At 46.7% G+C, this 15,555-nt stretch overlaps 1 protein-coding gene across 3 annotated transcripts in view; it reads right to left on the bottom strand.

Moving 5' to 3' along the window:
• Window positions 1-15,555, bottom strand: part of B3GALT1 (beta-1,3-galactosyltransferase 1) — a 359,452-nt gene that overhangs the window by 17,198 nt on the left and 326,699 nt on the right. The gene's annotated exons all lie outside the window — the stretch shown is intronic.

Here is a 15,555-nt window from a genome sequence, read left to right as displayed (position 1 = left end):
CCACGTTGGGCAAAAGATTCCTGCATTGCAGGGGGTTGGACGAGATGATCCCAATGGTCCCTTTCCAACTTTATGATTCTAGGATTGTGATGCTACTCTTCGTGTTCAGGGTTTGTTTGCTGCTATTCTTGGTTTGGTAATTTGTGTTTCTAATGGTTGGATTGCTGTCGTCTTTATGTTTGCTTTTATATTCATAAGTTCCTTGGGGAATTCACTTCCCTGGAGACAAGCAGGGAATCTTTATGTGAGTTGGCCCATATTTTAATGGCCTAGGAAGGTGAGAAACAACTTTGATAGTTGTCTTTTATCAATGCAAATTTGTATTGTCTTTTACCTTCCAAGGCTTTTCAGTCCTTTGTGCAGGTGAGGAGAGTGCTCTTGCACTCAGGTCCTGCTTGAGGGCTTCTCATGGGCACCTGGTTGGAGACCAGGGCTCTTACATTCTTACACAGCTTGCTGTTTTTTTGTTTTTTAATTCCACGGACTGCTTTTGTACTGCTCTCTTACATTACGGTGTCCTGACGGTCTTGTTTTTATTTTAATTTGTTTTACTGTTAACGTTAACTTCCTGTAAGCTGCTCTGGGAATTAGCCGAAAGATGGGGGATAAATTAATGCATACATTATATCCACAACAACATTGGGGGAATGATGCTGGTGTGTTGTGTCCACATTCAGAGCTGGTCCTTAAGAGGTGCAGAGCTGCCAATGCAATTTGCATCTCTCGCTTAATACTTTAATAGTGCCTTCCTATTGAAATGGCAAGGGCTTTAAAATGGCAAGGGCTTTAAAAATATTAGCTAGCTGAGCATCTCTGAGGCTGGCAGGAAAGTAATAAAATCTACTAGACCAAAATACCTTCCTTAGAGGTGGGGAAATTTAGCAGAGTGTTTTTCCTCGAGAGCCATTCTCGAGGAAATGTATTGAGACAATACATTCATACTCCATTCTGGGATGGAGTAGCCTTTCCTGAGTAATTTACTAAGCTCTGAGGGCAGCCAAGTACATCCGCTCAAACAGCAGTGGCTCGGCTATAATGATCTCGAACCCGGAGCTGCTCAGAAAGAAGCCCCCCGTGCGTGGGCTCAACGGGGAGCCTCTTGAACTCTGAACATCTCACCTCCGCTATTCTTTGGCCTCTTTCTGTCATGCCTAGGAAGCTTCCATCACAATTTTAATCTGAGAGCTGTCTTGGAACAAAAGGTCTGTCTGCCCACCCTCCCCTGCACCTCTTGTGTCCCTTGAACCTGTTCTTTCTAACTATTCATTTCTCTGACACGAAGAGCAGCCTGAGGCAAAAGTGACACACAATTCGGCAGAGCAGCTGCTAAAGCCAACTGGTATGGCAGTTCATATTGCGGCTGGGGTGGTGTTGGAAGACATTATTCAGAGTAGCACTTCTGAGTTCAGGCAAGAAAGTGAATATGTGTTTGTTTGTTTGTATGTGTGTGTGAGAGAGTGGCTGTTTCGTTCCACGCTTCCTGCATATTGGGGGAAATATGAACAATATAATTACAGAATATAATTATAATTACAGAAGGAAATGTACTCTCTCTTTCAACAGTGGGTGGGTTTCAGCGTTCCTGTTCTGCTACCACACAAGACTTTCACTCATGAAACAGAATTTCCCCCTAATATATACAATTTTGTACACACTGTTCGGCTGCAGAACTGCACTGAAAAACTCAGAGTTGTGCCAAATCTGGTAGGATTAATGTGTTTTGCTTTGAGGATTGGTTTGAAAAGTGTGAATTCTCATTAAACGGCGAAGGAAAACAAAATTCGCCCCCACGCCTAACCCTGGGAGCCTTTTGGTTTCTCTGTATTGTTTGGGTTTCCCCCCCAGAAAAAGTGGGGTAAGATTGTGTCGGAGCCAGCCGTTACAAATGGCGCTTGTTTAGCATAAAATAAAGACACTGAGAGCCAGCAATATTTCCATGGACGGAGGGCAGCTCATTCAGACTTCTTCTCCCTCTCCGGTCACTTTTATTATCCTTTGTTCTCCCCAGCCGCATGGCTGCATTCCAATGTCTCACGTTACCTCATCCGGTCATGGCTTTCCCCCCCTCTCGCCCCATTGGTCAATCACTGCTCAGAGGAAATACAACTCCTTTTAAGGTCAATACATTCTAATACATTATAAGGCACTGACATGCTGGTCACCGAGGTCAGCAAGGCACCAGGTGGCGCTACAAGCCTTTGTCATGACTTCCTGGCTCCCACATGCCCTCTTTCTTTATATTTTAATCAGAATCATATATATCAGTACCAATACGGTTATATCGAGAGCGATAAGCGACTCTTGTGAGACTGGAGAACCATGCAGTACATACAGAAATTAAAGAAGGAATACATTGTATACAGCAACACAAAACAATGCAAATAACTACTATAATGCTCACTAAAATCAATAAACGTCGAAGCCAACTTCCATCCGGAAGCCAAGAATATAACCATGCCCATGGATCAACGGAAGGAGGGGGGGCAAACGGATTGTGGGCTACCATGGTTTCCATATGGTCGATCGTCGCAGATATGCTGACATTATTATCAGGAATAAACATACAACAATGAGAATGAACAAGTGCACAAACTCCTCCTTTTGAGGCTAAAATCACATCCAAAGCAAAGCGATTCTGTAAAACCACTTCTCTCATTGCAGACAACTCCTGGTTGAGTTTCCTCAAAGCTTTTATGGTATCATTGAATAATCCTTCAGTCCAATTTGCTAGCCGATGGAGGTCCCTATAGTTCATTGCTGCACCCACTGAGGGCAGCAAGGCCCAAGAGACCTGGGTACCGATATATTGATTTATGGGTGAATTAACCTCCTGACGATTCCGTAGTCTAAGAGAAGATGGTAACTTATCAACCTTATACAACAACGGAACCACGAGACCCAATGTACATGTGCCTGTGAGGTTTCGAGGAATGGCTTTGTATGCTTTTTCGCCACAAAGCAACCATAACTCTCTTTGGAGTAAATAGCTGATATTACTACTCTGTTGGGACCAATTAAAGGCTTCAGTAAATAAGGAACTGATATGAAATTGCTCATCTGTGGCATTTGCTAAGCCAGGGATAGAAGAATTCAGACTCCAATTTGCATGGTAGGTTTCTTTCCTAGTTTTTAGCCATGCACTGGTATCGCTTCTATAGCACTGAGATTGGTCACTGTATGTTCCTGTAAGAGAACAAGAGCTATTAAACATGAATTTCAATGTATATTGACAGTTTGGATATATGCCCCATGATTCTTTCCCCTCTTTAATTTGAAAACAAATGGGGGCAGGCTCATGGAGGGTCAATTGTACTGGAGGCCAAAAAGTTTGCTTAGGGGATATGATATTAGTAAATTGAAAAGATCCATTGACAGGCACACCATGAAGCATTATGCCTGAATGACTGGCAAAGGGCGGCATGTGCATACATAACCAACATTTAGAAGCATGCAATAAACTAGTAAACTTAATTATATCTTGTACAAAAATATTATTCCTCCATATCTTATGATAATTTTCTCCCCTAAAAGTCTTATTCAACAACGCTGTTCTTATAGTTCGAGAGTGGCTGAGCCGTGGATACTGCCAGCCAGAGTAGGATTCAGGCGACAGCTGCTTGCCAGCCGATAAGGTGAAATACAGTGGTGCCTCGCAAGACGAACGCCTCGCAAAACGAAAAACTCGCAGGGCGAAAGAGTTTTCCGTTTTGGAGGTGCTTCGCAAAACGAATTTCCCTATGGGCTTGCTTCGCAAGAAGAAAGCCCATAGGGAAATCTCCGACGGCCTTCAGAAGAGGTCCTGGACCTCTTCTGAAGGCCGGTGGGGGGCAAAAGTCTTTGCTCCCCCCCGCCTGCCTTCCTGGGATAGCGGAGAAGCGCAGCGCATTTCTCCGCTATCCCGACGGCTTTTGAAGGCAGGCGGGGGGGAGCAAAGACTTTGGCCCACCGCCAGCCTTCAGAAGAGGTCCTGGACCTCTTCTGAAGGCCAGCGGGGGGCAAAAGTCTTTGCTCCCCCCGCCTGCCTTCCCGGGACAGCGGGCGGCAGTGAACGCTGCGCTGGCGGGCGGCAGTGAACGCTGCGCTGCCGCCCGCCAGCATTTTAAAAGCCCCAGGACAGCGGAGACTTCTCCGCTGCCCCGGGGCGATCTGAAACTGCTGGCGGGCGGCAGCGGACGCTGCGCTGCCGCCCGCCAGCATTTTAAAAGCCCCCCGGGACAGCGGAGACTTCTCCGCTGTCCCGGGGCGATCTGAAAATGCTGGCGGGCGGCAGCGAACGCTGCGCTGCCGCCCGCCAGCATTTTAAAAGCCCCAGGACAGCAGAGACTTCTCCGCTGCCCCGGGGCGATCTGAAACTGCTGGCGGGCGGCAGCGGACACTGCGCTGCCGCCCGCCAGCATTTTAAAAGCCCCCCGGGACAGCGGAGACTTCTCCGCTGTCCCGGGGCGATCTGAAAATGCTGGCGGGCGGCGGCGAACGCTGCGCTGCCGCCCGCCAGCATTTTAAAAGCCCCAGGACAGCAGAGACTTCTCCGCTGCCCCGGGGCGATCTGAAACTGCTGGCGGGCGGCGGTGAACGCTGCGCCGCCGCCCGCCAGCATTTTAAAAGCCCCCGGGACAGCAGAGACTTCTCCGCTGTCCCGGGGCGATCTGAAAATGCTGGCGGGCGGCGGCGAACGCTTCGCTGCCGCCCGCCAGCATTTTAAAAGCCCCCGGGACAGCGGAGACTTCTCTGCTGTCCTGGGGGCTTTTAAAATGCTGGCAGTCAGGAGGAAAGCCCTCCTGTCCCCGGAGCTTGCGGGGTGGGAGGTGGGGAGAAGGGCTTTTCTTCCCACCGCCAGCCTTCAGAACAGCCTTCTGAAGGCTGGCGGTGGGAAGAAAAGCCCTTGTCCCCCCCCCAGCCTTCAGAAGAGGTCGGGGGACAGACTGTCCCCGGACCTGGTCTGAAGGCGGTTTCCATAGGAACGCATTGATTGATTTTCAATGCATTCCTATGGGAAACCGTGCTTCGCAAGACGAAAAACTCGCAAGAAGAAAAAACTTGCGGAACGAATTAATTTCTTCTTGCGAGGCACCACTGTTTGGTGGTTTCAACTGGACTGGGTCGTCTGCTTCTCTTCCTTGTATAACGGTGCAGCAAAAGATGGCAAGGCAAATGGTTAGGAAGGCACTTCCGCATTTGAAGGGACTCGCCATGGCCCCACGCATCGAGCTGGAACCCATAAAGGCTTGTCCTCGACGTCCACTGCCGCGTACCCTCGTCCCCACGTGACAGCGGGACAGGTCCATGCCACGCGGGATCAGGCAAGCATCAGTACACCACCAAGGGGCGGGGGAGTGCCTCCTCCTTCCTAAAATGCAATTCCGCGGGAGTATGGGTCCTATTATGTGGATATAAAAGATGGTTAAGTTCAAAAAGAACTTGGTGAACTGCTGAAGGGATGTCTGCTGTTGGTATGCTTCGGCCGCCAAGCTGTTTAAGCAATAGTGTTTTGAACGTCAGGTGCGCCCTTTCCACTATCGCTTGCCCTATGGAGTTAAAGGGTATACCATGAGTTAATTTCACATTCCACAACATACAAAATTCCGAAAATGTTTTAGAAATATATGCTGGACCATTATCAGTTTTGATGCACGCAGGTTTACCCATGACTGAGAAACAGTGGATAGTGTGCTGAATGACATGCCGAGCTGTTTCCCCCCTCATGGGCGTAGCCCATATGAATCCAGAGTGGGTGTCCACCGTGAGGTGAACCTTGGAGAGTGGAGCCAACACAGGTGTGTGTGTGACATCCATCTGCCAACACGCCAATGCAGACGTGCCCCTAGGATTGACAGCATCAAAAGGAATGGCCAGCTGAGATTTAGAATAGGAAGCACATTGGGACACAATATCCCTAGCTTGGGCCAAAGGAATAGAAAACTGCTTAGCCAATGCTTTCGCAGGGAGATGAAAGGTGTTATGACATAGTATAGGATCAGAAAAGAGAGAAAAGGCAGAAATGTTCTTCAGAGCTGAATCTGCTCTTGAATTTCCCTCTGCTAAATACCCTGGGTGTGATGTGTGGGAGCGAAGATGTGCAACATAATAAGGGAACTCTCTGTGCTGAAGTAAGGCCTGCAGGGCAAGAAACAAGGAAAACAAGTCAGAATCCAAGGAAGGAGTTATATAAGATATTGGTAAAATAGCAAAAAGGCGATATACATACTGAGTATCCACAATAAGATTGAAAGGTTGAGTAGGAAAGGATTGAAAGGCAAGAATCAGAGCCGCTAGCTCAGCTCGCTGGGCAGAAGACTGTGGAGGGGTAAATAAACATTTCCATTTTCCTCCCTCCTCCCATGTCACTACTCCCCTACTTCTTGTTCCATCCGTGAAGAGGGTTAGTGCAGAGGGGAGAGGTGTGAGAGATAAGGGGGTAGCCAAAACATAGGTGACCTGTGTCAGAAATGTCAAACGGTCATCCTTTGGAGGATTAAAAATGATGACACCTATAAAATCAGCCAAAGCAATTTGCACGGCAGCATTTGTGATCAATAAATGCTGCTGTTCAGTCTGCGAAAAAGGCATATAAATTGATGCAACATCAAAACCGCTCAAAGCTATAGCACGTGAACGTCCTTTGATAACAATGTCTGATGTGGATTCAATTACGGAATAAATGTTCTTCGGAGGGGTATGAGGTAAATGTAACCATTCTATAATGCAGATAGTCTTCTTCTTGTCCGTCTGAGCATATAAAATTCCTGTTGGCAACAGTGGTGTAGCAAATACGGCCAGGTGCAGCTCGTGCAGAGGCCTCTGTGATCCTGTCCACGAGAACAGATCGCAGGTGCTGATTAACAGTTTGTAATGCAGTGATCATTGCCGAAGTGACCTGGATTACATCTGCTGGATCCTTGTGTCCTGCGAGCGCTGAAAACAATGGTGATAATGTGCTGGTAGGTAATGCAAGGAAAGAGCGAGCCCAATTCAAATGCCCAAGAAGTTGTTGTAATTGCACAAGCTTCATGTTTGAAGGGATAGTCAGTTGGGGAACAATAGGCAGCGCTGCTTGTGCAGAGACTTTATGTCCCAGGTAGGTGGCGGGCAACGTCAATTGAATTTTTTCAGGTGCTACATAGAGTCCCGCTTCTGCTAACGTGGCAGAAAGTTCTTGAAAAATGCCAGGCGGGAGTTCCTTTGCAGCGATCAAAATGTCATCTGTGTAATGATAACATATGACCTCTAGGTGGCGCATGCGGAAAGGTTTCAATGCTTCATCTACAAAATGTTGGCAAAGTGTAGGGGAGTTCTGCATGCCTTGTGGCAGAACAACCCACTGATATCGCTGGGTGGGCTGCGAATTGTTATATACTGGCAATGTAAAAGCAAGCCGTTCCTGTCTGCTGGAGCCAGTGGGATGAAGATGGTTCAATGTGGCCGAAAGTCAATTGTTCAGAAATAAGCTGTTCAGAAACGAGATGGTGCCATTGCTGCGGATTTTTCTTTTGGTGGAGGCCACTGTTCTACCCACACTGAGGTATCGGTGATCTTGGTTTGCCACGCTGGAAACATTGTATCGATGGCTACAGGCTGGTTTTTATTTAGTGCTGCTGCCAGCAAATGGGCCTTGTGGGTGGCTGTACCAACAGACTGGCAAATGCGTAGCATCGTAGCTGTGTCAGTGGCAGGAAGGTGTATAATCGGTCGTAATGCAGCTTTACAATCCTCATTGGCATTTTCAAAGGCCAATTGTTTGATAATTATTTGTTTGGCTTCAGGATTTTCAATTTGTCTACTCACTGCTGTAATCAGCCTGTCCATAAAGGATGAATATGATTCTCTAGGTTCTTGTCTGATTGAACCCTACCTAGACTGGATACTGGTGGGTTCTGGGATTTTTCTCATTGCTTGTTGAGCAGCAAGATCAGTGTCCCTCAATAAGATCTGCAGCAGTGTGGCTTGTACTGAAGCCTGAGCAAAGGGCCCACGCCCCATCATAGCATCCATCACATCTGTGAGGGTAAGATTAGGATTATTCCCTCTTGCTTGTTGCAGTAAAGCAGGAGCATAAGCACGACAGGCGATTTCCCATTCATGGGCAAACAATACACCAGCTGATGAGGGTAAAACTGTACGTGCCAAAAGCTTGATGTCATCTGGTACCAACAGCTGGGCTAATGTGGCTTCCAAAAGAGCCTGTGTGAATGGGGCTTGAAGTCCATTTGTCCTTACTGACAGTTGTAGCTCTTTCAAGATTTTAAAGTCAAAAGGTTGGTGCTGGGCTTGAGTTCCTGCTGGAGCACCAGCAGGGGGCACAATAACAGGGAATGCCATGGTATCCTGAGATAAGGAACAGGCAAGGACTGCACGTTGAAAAGGGGTAGCTGGTTCTGCTGCTGAAAGAGCAGGGTCATTTCCAGCCAGACCACGGTATTTTTGCAGGATTGGGTCCTCTGGTGAGGAACTGTAGTCCGGAGGTTTGGGATCTGGGGCTGCAGGCAAAGTGAGGGCTGGAACACATGGCAGGACAGCAGGCTGAATTAAAGAAGCTGAAGGTTGTATTGGCAATGCAGCCATGGAGATATTTTTTGGTGATAAAGAACCCATAGCATATCGAAACTTGCACCATGCACTTAAAATCCGAACACGAAGGCTGGGATGCCCATGAAAATGCGCCCCGATCTTATCCCAATGTTTTAATTCGCATGTTCCATCTTGAGGAAACCAGGGGCAATGCTCATCGATGGCCAGAATGAGCTGTATCAAATCACCCTCAGGAACTTCCAATTTGTTGGAGGAGAGGAGAAATTTTAAGTCTTTTAAAAATTTCTGTTGGGGAAAAGACAGGGAGCTGCCCATATTTCTAAAATCAATATAAAAAGAAGAAGAAAAGGGATCGAACTCACCGGGATTTTTTTTAAGATGCTTCAGCGCTGTGGAACCCTTGCCGGACGTAGTGAGCCGATGATATCCACTGCTTGGATCGAAAATCCTCTCACAGTGTATTTAAAATCCTCTTAGTCTGCCTCAGACTGTTTGCTTTAAGTTGCTTCTTTTTTCTCTTTTAAAAACCTCAGCCGTATCCTTTTATTCAGCCTCACACGGGGCACCACTTGTCGGAGCCAGCCGTTACAAATGGCACTTGTTTAGCATAAAATAAAGACACCGAGAGCCAGCAATATTTCCATGGACGGAGGGCAGCTCATTCAGACTTCTTCTCCCTCTCCGGTCACTTTTATTATCCTTTGTTCTCCCCAGCCGCATGGCTGCATTCCAATGTCTCACGTTACCTCATCCGGTCATGGCTCCCCCCCCTCGCCCCATTGGTCAATCACTGCTCAGAGGAAATACAACTCCTTTTAAGGTCAATACATTCTAATACATTGTAAGGCACGGACATGCTGGTCACCGAGGTCAGCAAGGCACCAGGTGGCGCTACAAGCCTTTGCCATGACTTCCTGGCTCCCACAAGATTGCTTTACATAAACAAATAATTTCAGTGCGGTCTGTGGAATGTTATGCCCCACATGTATGGTAACATTAAGCCTTTTCGCACTGTTGGAAATTGTGTGGGCCTGAATGTGGGTTAAGGCCATCCTTCTTCCAAACCTCACTCACGTGTGTGTGTGTGTGTGTGTGCGCACACACACATGTACACACACACAGAATTGCAGTTTGGAAAATGAACATACTTTAAAGGACATAATCCAAATCTCTTTTCACACATCCCTCTGGCACAAGTTCCAACAGTGTGTGTGGGAAAGCTATTATGGCTTACCACCAACTCTCTGCTATGCTAAATGTTCAAGTGGTAGTGCTCTGTGGTCTCACTAAATATATACGATATGTAAGAAAACATCTAGAACTGGACAATGTAGCCTGATGCTGTAACCAAGCCGATTATGCAAACCCATTCTCATTGTAAGAGAAGTTTGTTAGAATCATAGAGTTGGAAGGGACCCTGAGGGTCATCCATTCCAACCCCTGCAATGCAGGAATCACAACTAAAGCACCCATGACAGATGGCCACCCAACCTCTGCTTAAAAACCTCCAAGGAAGGAGAGTCCACAACCTCCCAAGGGAGTGCATTTAGGATAGCACAGTTGGGTGGAATCTAGACACATATAAACATCTCGGCGAAAATGCTTTAAAAAAAATTGAATTTGCCATAAACTCACCATCGCCATCTAGCGTCACATTTGTATAATGCACGCAAAACATTATATTTGCAGATGTACAGCTGAGTCCTTGGTTAGAGTGTGCTGCTGATAATGCCAAGGTTGCAGGTTTGGTCCCTGCATGGGATGGCTGAATATTCCTGCATTGCAGGGGTTTGGATTAGATGTTCCCTGGGGTCCCTTCCAACACGACTGTTCTATTATTCCATCCCACTGTCATCCCACTGCTTCTTGTTGGATTTGAATTGCAACACACTGACTTTGCCCAAAAGTCTGCTGTTCTGCTAAAATAACAGGAGCGCCTTATTCCAGTTCCTGGAGGAAAGTTGGCAAGTAATATAAAAGCAAGAGCTGGAGAGCCTTATGCAGCTGCCATGTGGCTATTAAGGTTACCAGCTGGTTTGGATGTGAACTCTAATAACTCAGAAAGTGGTGGCAATGTTACCTAAGCTTTGACAGCTACAACTAGGATATGCCAGGTAAACTAATGGAAGAAAGTGTGGTGAGCAACCTGCCATCCTCCATAGCATACTAAGTAAAGAACAGAATAATAGCTGTGCTCTGCTTGATTTTATTTTGTGTACCTATTTTGAAGTTTGGGCATCCTTTCAACCCTATGCGCAGAGAGGTCAGTGAACATGCCAAATGGTGCCTGGCAATGGTGTGGGTGAGGCGAGCACGACAATCCTGCTCCCTTCTCCACGCCCTCTTACCTACTACTGAGCAAATCTGATACTACAGCATTCATTTCCTTCTTTCTCTCTGTTCCCCAAAATGCAATTTCTGGCATTCTGTATTTTTTGTTGTAAACAAATTTATGTTTTTCCATTTGTGGCAGTGCAGTGCATATGCACTTTGTAGGAACACACCATCTGCTACTTTGTTTAACATCTAGGGAGGCAGGACAAGAGTGAGTGAGTTCACAGCACAGAAAGAAAAGTAAAAGGAGCTTATTTTTATTTTCTATGTTCAGCAGTGGGAGCGATTCCATAGCCACTCAGGAAGAGTCATGTAAGTGCCAATTGCAATCTTCTTATATAAGCTGCTAATTTAGTTCTTTTGAAACAGTTGCACATCTTGGAACATTGGAGTTTTGTAACTAGTTCACAACTCTACTTCCACCCACTCAGAAAACAATGTTTGTGTGGTTGCTTTGTGGTTGTTGTTTTTTTTAGCTTAAGGTTTGCTTCTTCCTAGAAAAAAAAAGCCCCATTTTTTTGCTATGTGATGATTGGCTTCATAGCTGGTTTTGTGCTAATCTTAAAGCAATAGAACATATGACCATTAGGGCTGACCTGGAACAGCAAGAGCTGTGTCCATGATCAAAAAGCACAGTTCCTTTCAACAGTGGGCAGTACTATGATGACAGAGATGAAGATAATGAGGATCTGATTGGCCGAGATGACCCATGTGACTCGGCCAATGCAGGAAGTGGTGCCTTACAGTGACATCATTGTGTAGCCATCATATTCAATATTTGAACAGAGGTCATTTAGTGGAAGAGAGCTGTAATGGTTCTAGGGGTTGCTCGTGCGTAAATCGACGCCACACCTGGCTGGGTTACCTGGGTGAACCCTTTCTGTCCGGACAGCCACTCACCCGTGGCTGTCTCAATCGCTGGCAGAATCCGTCAGTGGGCGTTTCTTGAACTTCTTCCAGCAAAGAAGCTCTTTGATGCCTAGTCGCCGCCTACTCTCCCTGCGCAGAAGCCTTCTGCGCAGGGAGGGTGTGGGCAGCGGAGGACGCGTGCTCTCCCCGCTGGTCTCCGGCGAGGAGTCATGGAGCCACCTCGCCGATTCCCCCATCTGCCCCCCTTCTTCACTGGTGCTATGCTGAATTCCTTCCCCAGAAGATGGGCTGCTTCTCTCCCTCCCGGGACGCTCTCCTGAACCCCTCTGGAGCCCTCCCTCTCCCTCTGGCTCCGGTGGCAGTTCCCTGACAAGAGCAAAGCTCTGCGAAAGAGTAAAAAGGCACTAAATGGAGAAACAGAATGAAAGACAACTCAAAGGAGGCAACATTCTCAGAAGTAAGGGAGTTTCTAGGAGACATCTCATTGAAAACGCAGCTTTTGCCCTGAAGCCCAAAACAGATGCCCATCTAGTAGTGACTGGAACAATGGGCTAAACCAAGGTTCTCTTACCTTGAAATAGTCTTTTGGGTGTCAGCACTGACATACCCTCTAACATGTTGAGTCCCAAAATCGGGAGACACATCTTTGTGACTTGTATGAGATCAGAGAGCCCAAAAGACACACTTTTTTTCAGGGATGTGCTTTCATGGTGCCCCAAAACACATGTTTTAGGGTGCTATGTCAGATCACAACCCTGAAAAAGCAGAGGTTTTTTTCCTGGGCAACATCTCAGCACGAAATCACGTGAGATCAATGACCAAAATGACCACCGTGCTCTCATGGGAAAAAAACAGGATGTTCCTATTTTTTCCAGAACACTTGCGGGGTATGCACTTAGTCCTGGCAGATATGTGGTACATAAATGCCTTCACTCATGCGCCTTGGAGTTAGCGGACCGGGCTTCTTGGCCAAAGCGTGCGTACATCTGGCACTTTGAGCTCTCACGCTTTCTAAAGCAACTGGAACACCCTGATGGCTGAGGGCTGGATCTAGAAGAGGCTCGACCACCGCATGACCCCTCTGTTGCCCACAAGGTCAAGAATATGACGAGAGGCGGAATTAGACTGGGATTCGCATCTTTCACCAATTTGTAGAGGATGACTGTTGGAAGTGGAAAGCCCCTTGTACTCATGGAGGCTTCCTGTGCATTTTGGAACCCCAATCTTCTGGGGTTCTAAAATGTGTGGGGAGCCTCCATTAAGTATGAGAAGGTCCTTGCTTTAGACCTCTACCCTCTAGCCCATGGAGGGCTGATACAAAGAGGACATGCTGGAAGGAGAGGGACTTGGCCGCATACCTCTCCTGTCTCTTGTGCGCTTGCTTAATATATGGATAATGTGAACGCCTGAACAGAGGCTATGGATGGAGCATCAGATGGTTCTATTTGTACATCATAAAGTGCCAATCTGCTGTGATAGTATTTGCAATGATGTATGAACGCCTTCCATCATATAACAAGCCACTGTGATTACATTAGTTCCTCTGGCTCTCTTGGCATCATGGAAGGCACACACACCTTTAGAATCTCGGTAGCAGAAAGCAACAACCTTTGGCTCAGGACACAGCGAGCAGAATAATTTGCTCTGCCTTCTGAATGGCCAAGTGAAAAGAAAAGAAAAGAAAGTACAATCCAGCCAATTGTTAAAGAAAACCGCTCCTAGGGCAGTACGAAGCTGTACTCAGCAGTCCTGCCTAGTTATGTTTCTCAGGGGTTCAGTAGCTCTTGTTCTGAAAGGGCTCAAGGAAAATGTACTTGAAAAGTTATTAATGCTCCTCCAAATTGCTACCCAGCCACACAAAGTTTTCTCCTGCAATGTCATGCTGTAAATCAAATATAACACGAGAAGCTAAGTTGTATTGGGAAGAAAACTTGCCAGATGAAGATCCAGGACTACTACTTTTTTTTTAGCAGAGAAAGGGAACATGGAAAACACAGTAATATATTCTTACAAAAGTTGGGTGCCTGCCTCTCTCTCTGCTGAGCAGTGGCAAGAGCCCATGGGGTTTCCGGCACTCACCCAGGGTCTGTATCCTTTGGAGAATGGAAGACACAGTGGAGACAGTTGTGGCTTTAAGAAATATGCATGGAGCGAGTCCAGATCTTACAGCATGGTCCTTTCAAGAGGGGCTTGTACCCTCACAGAAGTGCAGCCATGGAATCCAAGGCCTCTTTCCCAGCCAGCCTGCAGCCAACCTCCCCAAATATGAATCCCAGACCTTCTTCCTTCTTCTTCCCAGCAACCTTTGCTTGAAACTCCCTTTTCCTGTCACCTCAAACACACACCCATCACACTGGTAACATCTGACTCCCTAGGCCAAAGGATTCTCAGATGGCCCATTAATACCTTTTGTCATGTTAATAGACTTGCTCTTCACTAAACCAGCCAGGCTGGTTTGCATAAGCCAGCCCAGGGATTCCTCTGCAGCTGGTATTTCTCCCTTCACATCCCAAATAATCAGAATCCTAGCATTTATTATTTTATAGAGTTTTGGGGGTCCCCTCTCCCAAATCTGTAACAATATAATACTCACAGAATAGATTTACCACAAAAGGTTTTCACGGTAAAGAAAAGAAAGGTCTAAGGTCTAAGGTTGACAATGGTTTCAAGTTTCATTTGAGTGGCCTGGGGCAAGTGGCTGATTCTGCTTCATTTATTTATAAAGATGTGATTGGCATCTTACTCTGGAGAGCTGTTGTGAAAATGCTAAGGCAGGTGAGGGTAGCCAATGGGTCTCAAACCCTTGGCTGTTCAGGATCTGGCAGATTGAGCAGATGAGATCAATAGTGGGTCAAACTGTCAAGAAGGCAGTTTCTGCATGTTCTTCCCATCATTCCTCTGCATCCAACCATTCCATGACATTCCTGGTTGGAACTGGAGTCCAACAGCATCTAGGCAGCACCCAGCTGCAGAAGGTCAGACTAGACATTTCTTTCAGGGAAGGCAATCAATCACACAAATCAGCCATCAGACTACGCAGAAAAGACCTGCCTTTAATTAGCATTAGGAACCATTCTAATAACTAAACATTAAAACTTGTCATATATTATTGGCAGACATCTCGACTGACAATTGGACTTGTTGCATTTTATAGATTAGTATTGTATATAAATAACTGGCAGATATCTCAAATGACAGACGGCTCGATTGTTTTCATAATGCAGCCCTCTTAAAACCATGTTGTGTGTAATGATACCTTTGGTTTCCCCGCAAAAAAAGTCAGTCCCCTGCAGAGCTCCGAAGTATATATAAACCCAGCAATCGAGAAATAATGCTGAATAGTAACCCCTGGCAAGTGTGAAAGAAAACCCACCAGACAAATCCAGACAAATAACGTTTATCTCTGTGTGCTGTGACCCACTGTGAACAAAAAAGCAGCCGTCCACTCAGGATGCTGCGTAGGCAGTTCTTTGAAATGGAAGAATGCTTGTATCCAGCACTCAGAGGTGGCATGTGCCTCCTCACGCTAGATTTGGAACTGTGCACACAGCACTAACATGATTGACTCAATTTCCCTTCCCATCAGTGCATCAGGTTGGACTCACTTTTTCCTCTGATTCAGGTGACCATCGCCAGCAGAGCTGGCAGTTCCACAGAGCCATCAGGCTGAGAAATGCAGCCAGAAACCCATATATACCTGCATATGGTATATATGGCCCAGTATACCTGAAGGAGGGGATGCAGGTGGCGCTATGGGTTAAACCACAGAGCCTAGGACTTGCCGATCAGAAGGTCGGCGGTTTGAATCCCTGCGACAAGGTGAGC

Source organism: Podarcis raffonei, chromosome 1 (genome assembly GCF_027172205.1).
Source record: "Podarcis raffonei isolate rPodRaf1 chromosome 1, rPodRaf1.pri, whole genome shotgun sequence".
NCBI classification, from domain to species: domain Eukaryota; kingdom Metazoa; phylum Chordata; class Lepidosauria; order Squamata; family Lacertidae; genus Podarcis; species Podarcis raffonei.
This window is presented reverse-complemented; position numbering and strand designations above follow the sequence as displayed.